The sequence below is a fragment of the Lolium rigidum genome, chromosome 1 (assembly GCF_022539505.1).
Source record: "Lolium rigidum isolate FL_2022 chromosome 1, APGP_CSIRO_Lrig_0.1, whole genome shotgun sequence".
NCBI classification, from domain to species: domain Eukaryota; kingdom Viridiplantae; phylum Streptophyta; class Magnoliopsida; order Poales; family Poaceae; genus Lolium; species Lolium rigidum.
In genome coordinates, this window is record NC_061508.1 from 165,829,311 (window position 1) to 165,846,417 (window position 17,107).

Here is a 17,107-nt window from a genome sequence, read left to right on the forward strand (position 1 = left end):
ATTTGAGCAAGTCTGGTGCATCAATAAAATCCATCTTTACGGACTGTTCTGTTTTGACAGATTCTGCCTTTTATTTCGCATTGCCTCTTTTGCTATGGTGGATGAATTTCTTTGTTCCATTAATGTCCAGTAGCTTTATGCAATGTCTAGAAGTGTTAAGAATGATTATGTCACCTCTGAACATGTTAATTTTTATTGTGCACTAACCCTCTAATGAGTTGTTTCGAGTTTGGTGTGGAGGAAGTTTTCAAGGATCAAGAGAGGAGGATGATACAATATGATCAAGGAGAGTGAGTTCTAACGAGCTCAGCGTCTAAGCTTGGGGATGCCCAAGGCATCCCCTTCTTCATCGACAACATTATCAGGTTCCTCCCCTGAAACTATATTTTTATTCCATCACATCTTATGTACTTTGCTTGGAGCGTCGGTTTGTTTTTGTTTTTGTTTTTTGTTTGAATAAAATGGATCCTAGCATTCATTGTGTGGGAGAGAGACACGCTCCACTGTTTCATATGGACAAATATGTCCTTAGGCTTTACTCATAGTATTCATGGCGAAGGTTGAATCTTCTTCGTTAAATTGTTATATGGTTGGAATCGGGAAATGCTACATTTAGTAATTCTAAAATGTCTTGAATAATTTGATACTTGGCAATTGTTGTGCTCATGTTTAAGCTCTTGCATCATATACTTTGCACCCATTAATGAAGAAACACCTAGAGCTTGCTAAATTTGGTTTGCATATTTGGTTTCTCTAAAGTCTAGATAATTTCTAGTATTGAGTTTGAACAACAAGGAAGACGGTGTAGAGTCTTATAATGTTTACAATATGTCTTTTATGTGAGTTTTGCTGCACCGGTTCATCCTTGTGTTTGTTTCAAACAACCTTGCTAGCCTAAACCTTGTATCGAGAGGGAATACTTCTCATGCATCCAAATCCTTGAGCCAACCACCATGCCATTTGTGTCCACCATACCTACCTACTACATGGTATTTCTCCGCCATTCCAAAGTAAATTGCTTGAGTGCTACCTTTAAAATTTCCATTCTTTACCTTTGCAATATATAGCTCATGGGACAAATAGCTTAAAAACTATTGTGGTATTGAATATGTACTTATGCACTTTATCTCTTATTAAGTTGCTTGTTGTGCGATAACCATGTTTTCTGGGGACGCCATCAACTACTCTTTGTTGAATATCATGTGGGTTGCTATGCATGTCCGTCTTGTCTGAAGTAAGGGAGATTTACCACCTTAATTGTTAGAGCATGCATATTGTTAGAGAAGAACATTGGGCCGCTAACTAAAGCCATGAATCATGGTGGAAGTTTCAGTTTTGGACATATATCCTCAATCTCATATGAGAACATTAATTGTTGCTACATGCTTATGCATTAAAGAGGAGTCCATTATCTGTTGTCTATGTTGTCCCGGTATGGATGTCTAAGTTGAGAATAATCAAAAGCGAGAAATCCAAATGCGAGCTTTCTCCTTAGACCTTTGTACATGCGGCATAGAGGTACCCCTTTGTGACACTTGGTTAAAACATGTGTATTGCGATGATCCCGGTAGTCCGAGCTAATTAGGACAAGGTGCGGGCACTATTAGTATACTATGCATGAGGCTTGCAACTTGTAAGATATAATTTACATGATACATATGCTTTATTACTACCGTTGACAAAATTGTTTCTTGTTTTCAAAATAAAAGCTCTAGCACAAATATAGCAATCGATGCTTTCCTCTTTGAAGGACCATTTTTTTACTTTTATGTTGAGTCAGTTCACCTATCTCTCTCCACCTCAAGAAGCAAACACTTGTGTGAACTGTGCATTGATTCCTACATACTTGCATATTGCACTTGTTATATTACTTTACATTGACAATATCCATGAGATATACATGTTATAAGTTGAAAGCAACCGCTGAAACTTAATCTTCCTTTGTGTTGCTTCAATACCTTTACTTTAATTTATTGCTTTATGAGTTAACTCTTATGCAAGACTTATTGATGCTTGTCTTGAAGTACTATTCATGAAAAGTCTTTGCTTTATGATTCATTTTTTTACTCATGTCATTACCATTGTTTTGATCGCTGCATTCATTACATATGCTTACAATAGTATGATCAAGGTTATGATGGCATGCCACTCCAGATATTATCTTTGTTATCGTTTACCTGCTCGGGACGAGCAGGAACTAAGCTTGGGGATGCTGATACGTCTCCGACGTATCGATAATTTCTTATGTTCCATGCCACATTATTGATGATATCTACATGTTTTATACACATTATATGTCGTATTTATGCATTTTCCGGCACTAACCTATTAACGAGATGCCGAAGAGCCGATTCTGTTTTTCGCTGTTTTTGGTTTCGGAAATCCTACAAAGGAAATATTCTCGGAATTGGACGAAATCAACGCCCAGGGTCCTATTTTTGCACGAAGCTTCCAGAAGACCGAGGGGGAAAGGAAGTGGGGCCACGAGGCGCCGCCACAACAGGGCGGCGCGGCCCAGCCCCTGGCCGCGCGGCCCTGGCGTGTGGGGCCCTCGTGTGGCCCCCCGCGTTGCCCTTCCGCCTACTTAAAGCCTTCATCGCGAAACCCCCAGTACCGAGAGCCACGATACGGAAAACCTTACTGAGACGCCGCCGCCGCCAATCCCATCTCGGGGGATTCAGGAGATCGCCTCCGGCACCCTGCCGGAGAGGGGAATCATCTCCCGGAGGACTCTTCACCGCCATGGTCGCCTCCGGAGTGATGAGTGAGTAGTTCACCCCTGGACTATGGTTCCATAGCAGTAGCTAGATGGTTGTCTTCTCCTCATGTGCTTCATTGTCGGATCTTGTGAGTTGCCTAACATGATCAAGATCATCTATCTGTAATTCTATATGTTGTGTTTGTCGGGATCCGATGGATAGAGAATACTATGTTATGTTGATTATCAATCTATTACCTATGTGTTGTTTATGATCTTGCATGCTCTCCGTTATTAGTAGAGGCTCGGCCAAGTTTTTGCTCTTAACTCCAAGAGGGAGTATTTATGCTCGATAGTGGGTTCATGCCTCCATTAAATGCGGGACGGTGACGAGAAAGTTCTAAGGTTGTGGATGTGCTTGTTGCCACTAGGGATAAAACATTGATGCTATGTCCGAGGATGTAGTTATTGATTATATTACGCACCATACTTAATGCAATTGTCTCGTTGTTTTGCAACTTAATACTGGAAGGGGTTCGGATGATAACCTCGAAGGTGTACTTTTTAGGCATAGATGCATGCTTGGATAGCGGTCTATGTACTTTGTCGTAATGCCCAATTAAATCTCACAATATTCATCATATCATGTATGTGCATGGTCATGCCCTCTCTATTTGTCAATTGCCCAACTGTAATTTGTTCACCCAACATGCTATTTATCTTATGGGAGAGACACCTCTAGTGAACTGTGGACCCCGGTCCATTCTTTACATCTGAAATACAAATCTGTTGCTATTGTTCTTTACTGTTCTTTGCAAACAATCATCATCCACACTATACATCTAATCCTTTGTTACAGCAAGCCGGTGAGATTGACAACCTCACTTGTTTCGTTGGGGCAAAGTACTTTGGTTGTGTTGTGCAGGTTCCACGTTGGCGCCGGAATCCCTGGTGTTGCGCCGCACTACATCTCGCCGCCATCAACCTTCAACGTGCTTCTTGGCTCCTCCTGGTTCGATAAACCTTGGTTTCTTTCTGAGGAAAAACTTGCCGCCGTACGCATCACACCTTCCTCTTGGGGTTCCCAACGGACGCGTGCTGTACGCGTATCAGGCACTGGCTAGGGAAGTGCCAAGGATCAACGGGGATTGAAATTTCTCCGGACGAAGTGGTTATCACCGGAGAAATGATTTTGAGGGATTGACCGAAAGACATTTAGCAGCTCTGCTTAAAATGTTCTCCTTGATGTTATAGACACCAGTTTCAGGCTTCTGACTAGCCTTGAATAGTTCATCAAGCCAAGGTCGGACTTTCGGATTGAAAAGACATCATATGGGTAACTCCTAGAATAAGTTGCACGAGAACCTCATGGAGAGTGGTTCTTCTTGATGATTCAAGAGATTATGGCATTAGACCTTCTGACTAATTATGTTAACCACGTCATCAATCTTGCCGGATTTACAAAGAGACCTATGTCAAAAATCCTTGAGAAACACTAACCATCATTGTCGTTTGAGATTCAGCTTAGGTTAGGTGTAATGATATTTCAGACTCAGCATGTCTAATTAGAAAAGTTTCAGCAGTTACCACCAAGGTAAAGTCGATAGATTCTCAAGATATAGCCAGCAATGTCAGGCTCCAAAACATTGAGCTAGATTGCGTAATGCATGTGGTCGCGACTGCAAAGGCAATTGTGTTCATATGAACTTGCAATGTAACACAAGCGAGTCCTTGTAGGGACATCAAATAAGATTTTGAAGTTCTTAAGCTTCTTCTCTTTCTTGAACAAACCAGTCAGTGGCTTAGGGTGCATAGAGGAACAACCTTCCATCCCAAGAATACTTCACACATGCCTGACCGACTTGCGATGATTATTGAGGACAACAAAAGGGAACTCGACTCGGATCCACGACGACATCTTTCATCAAATGCATGTGAACCAGAGAAGGTCAATTCCAACATCCAGAACACATACTTCATGATAACACAAATATGGTTCTCCAAACTTTCCAACATTAGTGCCACTTGTCCATTATGAATCTGTTTAAACTTGTAGAAAACAAGAATGTCATCGATGGGCTCAATAAAAAAACTTATCAAGATACTCCAATGAGGGACTCATATTCTATATGGACTTGGCAGAAATATTGGTCAGACCAGAGGACATAAAGGTATACTCAGACGAGACACCATGAGTATAAAATTAATCAAGATAGTCCTTGGAACTGAGTTTGATTTGACGATAGCCCAAACTCAAATCAAATATGGGGAAGATAGCATATCCATAAAGGAGATACTTCCTGACTTCATCATGAAAAAAAATAGACATCCCTTTATGAAGGAACAAAGTTAGATATAGCTTTTGTCTTTCAACTCTCCAAGTTGTTGTTTAAGTTCAACCAACTGGTCTAGGGTTATCTAGCAAGATTTCTTGGAGAAAGGAGCAGTTCAAAGAACCAACTTACTCATGAAATCGACAATGAGGACATGTGGCAACATGGAGATACTTCTAGAAGACAACTAGAATATCACGAACCACCGGTATATAACTAAGTTCGAGAGGGGATTTTGCTTTACAAAGCATCCGATGTGGTCTTTAGAGCTTTGGCATTAACCTAACTCTTTGACCGAAGATGTGCACCTGAACAAATGGACTTGGAAGCACAATCAAACTTCGCTTAATAATTGGTGAACCAATCATTGTAAGATTGACACAAATGTCCTTGGATCTCGAAGAAATAAGAATTTCTAAGAATCTCGGATAGCCACATCAATAAGTACACCCCAACATTCCCAAGCACGGACAACTCAGAGGAAGGACGAGTAAAGATATGTAAGAGCATCACTTCATCAATAAGGCCATGAGACTCAGCACGACCTGATGATAGAAAAGAGGGTGATACTCTAAGGTAGAACCGAACATAAGCTAACAAGGCCTCTTTATCTGCGGATTACAACATTTTGACCAAGTCTTAGAAACGGATGAGGTATTGGAGTTTGTTTCTCCTAACATACTAAAGTGGAATTTCTTTACGAACCACAAGAGTAACATGCACTGGAGACACCAATGCGCATTTACCACTTGGCTGCTAACTAGCAGACAAAGGTTGGAAAGTAACTAAAGAGGAAGAACACGATCAAGATTAGAGTTCCTGAGATGTAGATGCACAAGTTAACACTTAGTGAAACTTATGCTGAAAAAGGAGGTGTGGCAGAGTCACAGACATACATGTGAGACTCACAAAGAACTCTCTTGTGGTGATCCGTTTGGTTCCATGAAAGAACCATTGCGATAGCTAGAGGAGGGGAAAGACCTTTATTGCCACAGTTCAACACGACAATAACCACGAGCTTGAATAGCTGGATTTGAATTTAGTCATCCCGATGTAATGTTTGAACATTAACACCAGTGTTCATCGGCATGGGTCTTTGGTTAAAGTCCAGCTTCATGTACTAAGATTCATTAGAATCCAGCACAATCGGGGACCTTCGGTTCAAGTCCAAGGGTTAAAAACCCGAGAAAAGAGTAACCACTAAATGAGTGACACAGAGGACACTACGAGGTAGTGATCACGGTGTAGCTTTTAGAAGCGACGCAAAACTTCCAGACTACCGAAGCAAATAAAAAGGAGGTATACAATGCAAAAGGAAACCTCGAATCCTAGAACAGAATGATGTGGAACCCAAAAATAGAGAGATCGTGATGGAAAGGAATCTATCTGTTGAACAAAACAAAACAAAGAGGAAGCAAAGAACACACACAAGACTCTAGAGAACTTTGCACTAGGTCAACTAGTTTGCAAACAACTTCTTGTGACGGTAAAGCACACGTCCGTTGGGAACCCCAAGAGGAAGGTATGATGAGTACAACAGCGAGTTTTCCCTCAGTAAGAAACCAAGGTTATCGAACCAGTAGGAGATGAAGATCACGTGAAAGATGTTGGTGAAGGAGTGTAGTGCGGCGCAACACCAGGGATTTCGATGCCAACGTGGAACCTGCACAACACAATCAAACTACTTTGCCCCAACTTAACAGTGAGGTTGTGAATCTCACCGGCTTGCTGAAAACAAAGGATTAAACGTATGGTGTGGAAAATGATGTTTGCTTGCAGAAAACAAAAGAGAACAATGATTGCAGTAGGTTGTATTTCAGATTTAAAAGAATGGACCGGGGTCCACAGTTCACTAGTGGTGTCTCTCCAATAAGATAAATAACATGTTGGGTAATTACAGTTGGGCAATTGACAAATAGAGAGGGCATAACAATGCACATACATATCATGATGACTACTATGATATTTACTTAGGGCATTACGACAAAGAACATAGACCTCCATCCAGCATGCATCTATGCCTAAAAAGTCCACCTTCGGGTTAGCATCCGCACCCCTTCCAGTATTAAGTTGCAAACAACAGACAATTGCATTAAGTACTGTGCGTAATGTAAACAATACAAATATCCTTAGAAAAGCATTGATATTTTATCCCTAGTGGCAACAACACATTGATACGTCTCAAACGTATCTATAATTTCTTATGTTCCATGCTACTTTTATGATGATACTCACATGTTTTATACACACTTTATGTCATTATTATGCGTTTTCCGAAACTAACCTATTAACGAGATGCCGAAGTGCCAGTTCCTGTTTTCTGCTGTTTTTGGTTTCAGAAATCCTAGTAAGGAACTATTCTCGGAATTGGACGAAATCAACGCCCATCATCTTATTTTTCCCGGAAGGTTCCAGAGCATCGAAGAAGTACCGGAGAGGAGCCAGGGGGGCCCCACACGTCAGGGCGGCTAGGCCAAGGGGTGGGGCGCGCCCCCCTACTATGTGGGCCCAGCAGGGCCCCTCCGAGGCTGCCCTTCCGCCTACTTAAGGACTCCGTCGCGAAAACCCTCTACGGAAAAGCCACGGTACGAGAAACCTTCCAGAGCCGCCGCCATCGCAAAGCCAAGATCTGGGGGACATGAGTCTCTGTTCCGGCACGCTGCCGGGACGGGGAAGTGCCCCCGGAGCCATCTCCATCGACTCCACCGCCATCTCCATCGCCATCGCTGTCTCCCATGATGAGGAGGGAGTAGTTCTCCCCCGAGGCTGAGGGCTCTACCGTAGCTATGTGGTTCATCTCTCTCTTTGTGATCTAGTTGAATATCATCTATGTGTTACTCTGGTGATGTTATTAAAGTAGTCTATTCCTCCTCCATGATGTAATGTTGACAGGTGTGTGCATCATGAAGTACTTGGTGTAGGTTATGATTGTGATCTCTTGTAGATTATGAAGTTAACTATTACTATGATAGTATTGATGTGATCTATTCCCCCTTTCATAGATGATGTTGACAGTGTGCATGCTATGTTAGTACTCGGTATAATTGTGTTGGTCTATCTTGCACTCTAAGGTTATTTAAATATGAACATCGAATGTTGTGGAGCTTGTTAACTCCGGCATTGAGGCGCTCTTGTAGCCCTACACAATTAATGGTGTTTGTCATCCAACAAGAGAGTGTAGAGTGGTTTTATTATGTGATCAATGTTGAGAGTGTCCACTAGTGAAAGTATGATCCCTAGGCCTTGTTTCTAAGCATCGAAACAAGATCTAACATGATAGCACAATGAGGAGAAGACGACCATCTAGCTACTGCTACGGACCCATAGTCCAGGGGTGAACTACTCACACATCGATCCGGAGGCGATCATGGCGATGAAGAGACCTCCGGGAGATGATTCCCCTCTCCGGCAGGGTGCCGGAGGCGATCTCCTGAATCCCCCGAGATGGGATTGGCGGCGGCGGCGTCGCTGGAAGGTTTTCCGTATCGTGGCTCTCGGTACTGGGGGTTTCGCGACGGAGGCTTTAAGTAGGCGGAAGGGCAGGTCAGGGGGCCACACGAGGGGCCCACACGCCAGGGCCGCGCGGCCAGCACCTGGGCCGCGCCGCCCTGTTGTGGCGGCGCCTCGTGGCCCCACTTCGTAAGCCCTCCGGTCTTCTGGAAGCTTCGTGCAAAAATAGGACCCTGGGCGTTGATTTCGTCCAATTCCGAGAATATTTCCTTACTAGGATTTCTGAAACCAAAAACAGCAGAAAACAACAACTGGCTCTTCGGCATCTCGTCAATAGGTTAGTGCCGGAAAATGCATAAATATGACATATAATTTGTATAAAACATGTGAGTATCATCATAAAAGTATCATGGAACATAAGAAATTATAGATACGTTTGGGACGTATCAAGCATCCCCAAGCTTAGTTCCTACTCGCCCTCGAGTAGGTAAACGATAACAAAGATAATTTCTGAAGTGACATGCTATCATAATCTTGATCATACTATTGTAAAGCATATGAGATGAATGCAGCGATTCGAATCAATGATGAAGATAATGAGTAAACTAATGAATCATATAGCAAAGACTTTTCATGAATAATACTTTCAAGACAAGCATCAATAAGACTTGCATAAGAGTTACTCATAAAGCAATAAATTCAAAGTAAAGACATTGAAGCAACACAAAGGAAGATAAAGTTTCAGCGGTTGCTTTCAACTTCAACATATTTATCTCATGGATAATTGTCAACATAAAATAGTATAACAAGTGCAATAAGTAAACATGTAAGAATCAATGCACACAGTTGATACAAGTGTTTGTTTCTGGGATAGAAAGAACAGGCAAACTGACTCAACAATAAAGTAAAAGATAGGCCCTTCGCAGAGGGAAGCATTGATTACTATATTTGTGCTAGAGCTTTCCATTTTGAAAACAAGAAACAATTTTGTCAACGGTAGTAATAAAGCATATCTGTTATGTATAAAACATCTTATAAGTTGCAAGCCTCATGCATAGTATACTAATAGTGCTCGCACCTTGTCCTAATTAGCTTGGATTAACACGGATTATCATTGCATAGCATATGTTTCAATCAAGTGTCACAAAGGGGTACCTCTATGCCGCCTGTACAAAGGTCTAAGGAGAAAGCTCGCATTGGATTTCTCGCTTTTGATTATTCTCGACTTAGACATCCATACCGGGACAACATAGACAACAGATAATGGAATCCTCTTTAATGCATAAGCATTCAACAACAGTTTAAATTCTCATAAGAGATTGAGGATTGGTTGTCCACACTGAAACTTCCACCATGAATCATGGCTTTAGTTAGCGGCCCAATGTTCTTCTCTAACAGTATGCATACTCAAACCATTTGATCATGAAAATCGCTCTTACTTCGGACAAGACGAACATGCATAGCAACTCACATGATATTCAACAAAGGTAAAGTTGATGGCGTCCCCAGAAAACATGGTTACCGCTCAACAAGCAACTTATTAAGAAATAAGACACATAAGTACATATTCTTTACCACGATAGTTTTTAAGCTATTTGTCCCATGAGCTATATATTGCAAAGACAAAGAATATAAATTTTAAAGGTAGCACTCAAGTAATTTACTTCGGAATGGCGGAGAAATACCATGTGGTAGGTAGGTATGGTGGACACAAATGGCATGGTTATTGGCTCAAGGATTTGGATGCACGAGAAGAATTCCTCTCAATACAAGGCTAGGCTTGCAAGGTTGTTTGAAGCAAACTCCAGTATAAAAGGTGCAGCAAAGCTCACATATGAACATATTGTAACTATTATAAGACTTTATATTGTCTCCTTGTTGTTCAAACACCTCAACCAGAAAATATCTAGACTCGAGAGATCAATCATGCAAACCCAATTTTAACAAGCTCTATGTAGTTATTCATTAATGGGTACAAGGTACATGATGCAAGAGCTTAAACAAGATCTATATGAGCACAACAATTGCCAAGTATCACATTATTCAAGACATTAAACCATTTACCACATGCGGCATTTTCCGTTTCCAACCATATAACAATGAATGAAATAGTTCAAATTTCGCAATGAACATTAAAGATAAAGCTAAGAACATATGTGTTCATACGAAACAGCGGAGCATGTCTCTCTCCCAAACAAAGAATGCTAGGATCCGATTTATTCAAACAAAAACAAAAATAAAAACAAACAGACGCTCCAAGTAAAGCACATAAGATGTGACGGAATAAAAATATAGTTTCACTAGAGGAACCTGATAATTGTCGATGAAGAAGGGATGCCTTGGGCATCCCCAAGCTTAGACTCTTGAGTCTTCTTAAAATATGCAGGGATGAACCACGGGGGCATCCCCAAGCTTTGACTTTTCACTCTTCTTGATCATATTGTATCATCCTCCTCTCTTGACCCTTGAAAACTTCCTCCACACCAAACTCAAAACAAACTCATTAGAGGGTCAGTGCATAATTCATATATTCAGAGGTGACATAATCATTCTTAACACTTCTGGACATTGCACAAAGCTACTGAAAGTTAATGGAACAAAGAAATCCATCAAACATAGCAAAACGAGCAATGTGAAATAAAAGGCAGAATCTGTCAAAGCAGAACAGTTCGTAAAGACGAATTTTAAAGTGGCACCAGACTTGATCAGATGAAAATGCCCAAATTGAATGAAAGTTGCGTACATATCTGAGGATCACGCACGTAAGTTGGCAGATTTTTTTGATTTTTCTACAGGGACTACTGCTCAAATTCGTGACAGCAAGAAATCTGTTCCTGCGCAGTAATCCAAATCTAGTATTGGCTTTACTATCAAAGACTTTACTTGGCACAACAATGCAATAAAATAAAGATAAGTAGAGGTTGCTACATTAGTAAACAACTTCCAAGAATCAAATATAAAATAAAGTGCAGAAGTAAAATAATGGGTTGTCTCCCATAAGCGCTTTTCTTTAACGCCTTTCAGCTAGGCGCAGAAAGTGTGTATCAAGTATTATCGAGAGATGAAGCATCGACATCATAGCTTGTTCTAATAATAGAATAATAAGGTAACTTCATTCTCTTTCTAGGGAAGTGTTCCATACCTTTCTTGAGAGGAAATTGATATTTAATATTACCTTCCTTCATATCAATGGTGGCACCAACGAGTTCGAAGAAAAGGTCTTCCCAATATAATGGGACAAGATGCATTGCATTCAATATCCAAGACAACAAAATCAACGGGGACAAGGTTATTGTTAACCATAATACGAACATTATCAATCCTCCCCAAAGGTTTCTTTATAGCATTATCAACAAGATTAACATCCAAATAACAATTCTTCAATGGTGGCAAGTCAAGCATATCATAAATTTTCTTAGGCATAACAGAAATACTTGCACCAAGATCACATAAAGCATTACAATAAAAATCATTGACCCTCATCTTAATGATGGGCTCCCAACCATCTTCCAACTTCCTAGGAATAGAAGTTTCAAGTTTTAGTTTCTCTTCTCTAGCTTTTATGAGAGCATTTGTAATATGTTTTGTAAAGGCCAAATTTATAGCACTAGCATTAGGAATTTTAGAAAGTTTTTGTAAGAACTTTATAACTTCAGAGATGTGACAATCATCAAAGTCTAAACCATTATGATCTACAGCAATGGGATAATTATCCCCAATATTTTGAAAAATTTCAGCAGTTTTATCAATTTCAGCAGTTTTATCAATTTCAGCAGTTTTATCAATTTCAGCAGTTTTAGCAGTTTCAGGCAATTTTGCACGCTTTGCATTAGGAGTAGTAACATTGCCAACACCAATTATTTTACCATTGATAGTAGGAGGTGTAGCAACATGTGAATCATTAACATTACTAGTGGTGGTAATAGTCCAAACTTTAGCTACATTATTTTCTTTAGCTAGTTTTTCATTTTCTTCTTTTTCCCACCTAGCATGCAATTCAGCCATCAATCTAATATTCTCATTAATTCGAACTTGGATGGCATTTGCTGTAGTAACAATCTTATTATCAATATCCTTATTAGGCATAACTTTCAATTTTAAAAGATCAACATCGGAGGCAAGACTATCAACCTTAGAAGCGAGAATATCAATTTTATCGAGCTTTTCCTCAACAGATTTGTTAAAAGCAGTTTGTGTACTGATAAATTCTTTAAGCATGGCTTCAAGACCAGGGGGTACACTCCTATTATTGTTGTAAGAATTCCCATAAGAATTACCATAACTATTACCATTAGCGAAGGATATGGCCTATAGTTGTTACTAGAATTATTCCTATAAGCATTGTTGTTGAAATTATTATTTTTAATGAAGTTCACATCAACATGTTCTTCTTGGGCAACCAATGAAGCTAAAGGTTTATCAAACCAGTAGGAGCCAAGAAGCACGTTGAAGGTTGATGGCAGAGGAGTGTAGTGCAGCGCAACACCAGGGATTCCGGTGCCAACGTGGAACCTGCACAACACAATCACAGAACTTTGCCCCAACGTAACAGCGAGGTTGTCAATCTCACCGGCTTGCTGTAAACAAAGGATTAGATGTATAGTGTGGATGATGATGATTGTTTGCGAAGAACGAGTAAAGAACAATTGCAGCGAGTTTGTATTTCGGATGTAAAGAATAGGACCGGGGTCCACGGATCACTAGTTGTGTCTCTCCCATAAGATAGAAGATGTTGGGTGAACAAATTACGGTTGGGCAATTGACAAATAAAGAAGGCATAACAATGCACATACATATATCATGATGAGTACTATGAGATTTAATCGGGGCATTACGACAAAGTACATAGACCGCTATCCAGACATGCATCTATGCCTAAAAAGTCCACCTTCAGGTTATCATCCGAACCCCCTCCAGTATTAATTTGTAAACAACAGACAATTGCATTAAGTATGGTGCGTAATGTAATCAACACAAATATCCTTAGACAAAGCATCGATGTTTTATCCCTAGTGGCAACAGCACATCCACAACCTTAGAACTTTTCGTCACTCGTCCCGCATTTAATGGAGGCATGAACCCACTATCGAGCATAAATACTCCCTCTTGGAGTCACAAGTATCAACTTGGCCAGAGCCTCTACTAGCAACGGAGAGCATGCAAGAACATAAATAACATATATGATAGATTGATAATCAACTTGACATAGTATTCAATATTCATCGGATCCCAACAAACACAACATGTAGGATTACAAATAGATGATCTTGATCATGATAGGCAGCTCACAAGATCTAACATGATAGCACAATGAGGAGAAGACGACCATCTAGCTACTGCTATGGACCCATAGTCCAGGGGTGAACTACTCACACATCGATCCGGAGGCGATCATGGCGATGAAGAGACCTCCGGGAGATGATTCCCCTCTCCGGCAGGGTGCCGGAGGCGATCTCCTGAATCCCCCGAGATGGGATTGGCGGTGGCGGCGTCTCTGGAAGGTTTTCCGTATCGTGGCTCTCGGTACTGGGGGTTTCGCGATGGAGGCTTTAAGTAGGCGGAAGGGCAGGTCAGTGGGCCACACGAGGGGCCCACACGCCAGGGCCGCGCGGCCAGCACCTAGGCCGCGCCGCCCTGTTGTGGCGGCGCCTCGTGGCCCCACTTCGTAAGACCTCCGGTCTTCTGGAAGCTTCGTGCAAAAATAGGACCCTGGGCGTTGATTTCGTCCAATTCCGAGAATATTTCCTTACTAGGATTTCTGAAACCAAAAACAGCAGAAAACAACAACTGGCTCTTCGGCATCTCGTCAATAGGTTAGTGCCGGAAAATGCATAAATATGACATATAATGTGTATAAAACATGTGAGTATCATCATAAAAGTAGCATGGAACATAAGAAATTATAGATACGTTTGGGACGTATCAGGGGACGCCATCAACTATTACACCTTTGTTGAATATCATGTGAGTTGCTATGCATGTTCGTCTTGTCTGAAGTAAGGGCGATTTTCATGATCATATGGTTTGAGTATGCATATTGTTAGAGAAGAACATTGGGCCGCTAACTAAAACCATGATTCATGGTGGAAGTTTCAGTTTGGACAATTAATCCTCAATCTCTTATGAGAATATTATCTTTTGTTGAATGCTTATGCATTAAAGAGGAGTCCACTATCTGTGCCTATGTTGTCCCGGTATGGATGTCTAAGTTGAGAATAATCAAAAGCGAGAAATCCAATGCGAACTTTCTCCTTAGACCTTTGTACGGGCGCATAGAGGTACCCCTTTGTGACACTTGGTTGAAACATATGCTATGCAATGATAATCCATGTTAATCCAAGCTAATTAGGACAAGGTGCGAGCACTATTGGTATACTATGCATGAGACTTGCAACTTATAGGATATCTTATACATAACACATATGATTTATTACTACCGTTGACAAAATTGTTTCTATGTTTTCAAAATAAAAGCTCTAGCACAAAAATAGTAATCCATGCTTCCCTCTGCGAAGGGCCTATCTTTTACTTTATTGTTGAGTCGGTTCACCTATTCTTTCTATCTTAGAAGCAAACACTTGTATGAACTGTGTGCATTGATTCCTACATGTTTACCTATTGCACTTGTTATATTACTTTGTGTTGACAACTATCCATGAGATACACATGTTACAAGTTGAAAGCAACTGCTGAAACTTATATCTTCCTTTGTGTTTCTTCAATGCCTCTACTATGAATTTATTGCTTTATGAGTTAACTCTTATGCAAGACTTATTGATGCTTGTCTCGAAAGTACTATTCATGGAAAGTCTTTGTTATATGGTTCAGTTGTTTACTCATTGTCTTTACCATTGCTTTGAATCGCTGCATTCATCTCATATGCTTTACAATAGTATTAATCAAGATTATGATAGCATGTCACTTAAGAAATTATCTTTGTTATCGTTTACCTACTCGAGGGCGAGTAGGAACTAAGCTTGGGGATGCTTGATACGTCTCAAACGTATCTATAATTTCTTATGTTCCATGCTACTTTTATGATGATAAACACATGTTTTATACACACTTTATGTCATTATTATGCGTTTTCCGGAACTAACCTATTAACGAGATGCCGAAGTGCCAGTTCCTGTTTTCTACTGTTTTTTTTTCAGAAATCCTAGTAAGGAAATATTCTCGGAATTGGACGAAATCAACGCCCAGCATCTTATTTTTCCCGGAAGGTTCCAGAGCATCGAAGAGGTACCGGAGATGAGCCAGGGGGGCCCACACGCCAGGGCGGCACGGCCAAGGGGTGGGGCGCGCACCCCTACTGTGTGGGCCCACCAGGGCCCCTCCGAGGCTGCCCTTCCGCCTACTTAAGGATACGCACGAACCTTCCGAGGAGAAGACCGAAGAGCATACGAAGTGGGGCCACGAGGTGGCCAAACCACATGGCGGCGCGGGGCCGCGCCGCCTGTGTGTGGGCCCCTCGTCGGCCCCCCGACTGCGCCCTTCCGCCTGCTTAAAGCCTCCGTCGCGAAACCCACGATGCGAAGAGCCACGATGCGGGAAAACCTTCCCGAGCACGCCGCCGCCGCGTCCCATCTCGGGGGATTAGAGATCTCCTCCGGCACCACTGTGGGAGGAGGTTCATCTCTGGAGGACTCTTCACACATGCCATGGTCGCCTCTCGGAGTGATGGTGAGTGGTTCACCCACTGGACTATGGGTCCATAGCAGGTAGCTAGATGGTTGTCTTCTCCTCATTGTGCTTCATTGTTGGATCTTGTGAGCTGCCTAACATGATCAAGATCATCTATCCGTAATACTCTATGTTGTGTTTGTCGGGGATCGCGATGGATGAGAGGTACCATGTTATGTTAATTATCAAGTTATTACCTATGTGTTGTTTATGATCTTGCATGCTCTCCAGTTACTAGTAGAGGCTGCTGGCCAAGTTTTTGCTCTTAACTCCAAGAGGGGGTATTTATGCTCGATAGTGGGTTCATGCCTGCATTGACACAGGGACGGTGACGAAGAAGTTCTAAGGTTGTGTTGTGCTATTGCCACTAGGGATAAAACATTGATGCTATGTCTAGAGGATGTAGTTGTTGATTACATTACGCACCATACTTAATGCAATTGTCTATTGCTTTGCAACTTATGCTGGAAGGGGTTCGGATGATAACTCGAAGGTGGACTTTTTAGGCATAGATGCGGTTGGATGGCGGTCTATGTACTTTGTCGTAATGCCCAATTAAATCTCACTATACTTATCATGACATGTATGTGCATTGTTATGCCCTCTCTATTTGTCAATTGCCGTACGTAATTTGTTCACCCAACATGCTTTTATCTTATGGGAGAGACACCTCTAGTGAGCTGTGGACCCAGGTCCATTCTTTATCTTGAAATACAAATCTCTTTGCAATACTTGTTTCTTTGTTTTCTCTGCAAACAATCATCTTCCACAAATACGGTTAATCCTTTGTTACAGACAAGCGGTGAGATTGACAACCTCACTTGTTTCGTTGGGGCAAAGTACTTTGGTTGTGTTGTGCGAGGTTCCACGTTGGCGCCGGAATCTCGGTGTTGCGCCGCACTACATCCGCCGCCATCAACCTTCAACGTGCTTCTTGGCTCCT